General features: G+C 39.9%; 1 pseudogene; it reads right to left on the reverse strand.

Moving 5' to 3' along the window:
- Positions 1 to 374: 374 nt before the first annotated feature.
- LOC146713741 (tripartite motif-containing protein 16-like protein) lies at positions 375 to 1,728 on the reverse strand (annotated as a pseudogene).
- Between the last annotated feature and the right edge of the window lie 233 nt (positions 1,729 to 1,961).

Genomic DNA, 1,961 nt, shown 5'->3' on the forward strand with positions numbered 1-1,961 from the left:
GTAACACTCAATACAGACGAGTGAAAACGAGATCTGCGTGTCACTATCATTCATTCAGCTCTCATCATTATTTCCACTTTTTAAGGGCACAAAAATACCAGCAATCTTTACATAATGTTTTGTAAATTCGCATAAATGGGAATAATGGCGTTAAATGTTTTTCAGTAACTAGTAATCTAACTAATTAGTATTTCTGTCGTTACAATGGTGTTGCTATTACTAACAAGAAAATGCAGTGCGGTCAACACACAGAGGGTTGAAGCTGTCTTTAGTTCACAAATATTTAAGAGAAACCGGCCAAATTATAAGCCTGAAGACAAGACGTTAATGAAGAACACAGATGTAAGAGTGGTCAGACTCAGGACAGATAACTGGCAAACTTTTATTATAACTCTGTATCTTGGAAGGACTGAAATAATGTTTCAGTATCTAACATTTGATCTGTGAGTTTATTCTCCCAAAACAATACTTTTATTGTTTTGACATTTACAAACTGAGGTTATTTTGTATTATGAATATGACCTTCTGAATTTACTGTTAAATAACTTTTTGGTGCCACTTTGACTTCTTTTTGATATATTTAACATTTAATTAGTACAAGAACAACATTTAAATGGCATATAAACGTAATGTTAGGAAAATATAGAAAACGGATAACAAAAGGTCAAAGGAACATCTATTCAGTGTGACTGACAGGTGATCTCCGTGCAAAGTAAAAACAGCACAACTGTGAGCTCTCAGCAACTCCCATCTCAACAATGATGTAGACAAAAAAAAGTGGAAAATAAAACACACATTTTAACCAATTGTCCATCAGTGGCTTCTGTCTATTTCAGTGTAATGAACTCTGCAGTATCTTCATGATCCAAAAAATCAAGTCCAGCATAGAGCGGCTGAGTGAATGTGGTCTGGACTCTGTGGAGGAGAGTCATGGTTTCAGAGACGCTGTAGAAAGACAGAATACCTGCTCTGTGATCCAGGTACACTCCTACTCTGGAGGACCGAGGACCTGAGAGGACAGTTTGGACTTCATTGTGCCAAAACTGAAAACCCTTTGAATCATAACGTAAAGACCAAGATTTGTCGTTGAATCCAAATTTACATTCATTTGAGCTCCCTGCTCTGCTGATATTCTTGTATGCAACTGCAACACCAACTCCTCCTCCTCTCCACCTCCCAGTAACAGCGTCCAGTCAGACTCTCTCTACTCAGGACCTGAAGCCATCCGGTGAATCTGTCTGGATGATCAGAATAAGACTGTTTTTGTCTCATTATTGTTGCTTTTCTGTTCCCCTCAGATAATAACAGATGTGTGTTTGCTGTGTTTGGATCCAGTGTGATTTCATGTGAATATTTTAAGAATCCAGCTCTGGTCTTTGGCTCTGCTGGTGACAGTAAAACATCCACTTCAGCAACTCTCGGTGAGATATTCTTCTGTTCCTCTACTAACTCTGCTAACATAATGTTTTTCTCCAGGACAGGCTTTGGCATGAAGTTCGTCCTGCACTGAGGGCAGCTATGGATTCCCTTCCTGTCCTCTTCATCAAAGTGACTTTTGATACAGTTCATGCAGTAGCTGTGTCCACAGGGAATAGTCACCGGATCCTTCAGTAGATCCAAACAGATGGAACAAGAAATGTTTTCTTCATCCATTTTAATTTCCTTCTGCGTCATTTCTCTTCTTAGTAAGAAAGACTTGCAGCTTTGTCTGTTGTAAAAGTGAAACTAGTCTGACCTCTGATCTAATCAACAGGAAATGGAGGCTGTCCGCTCTTACATGTGGGAGGGAACGAGGAGTGTCTACAAACATTGCAACAAACACTATTCAGAACAAGTCCTATGATGACCCTTTGTGATCAGCAGGAAGTCACACAAACACCCACATCCACACACACTCACTCACGTGCACATACTGCAGGGGGATGCTGGTTCTTTGGAGTGGTGGTCTGAGACGAGGGCAG

The sequence above is a fragment of the Copadichromis virginalis genome, linkage group LG3 (assembly GCF_057382275.1).
Source record: "Copadichromis virginalis isolate Kocher_CV1m ecotype Utaka linkage group LG3, C_Virginalis_male_GT1.1, whole genome shotgun sequence".
Lineage (NCBI taxonomy): Eukaryota > Metazoa > Chordata > Actinopteri > Cichliformes > Cichlidae > Copadichromis > Copadichromis virginalis.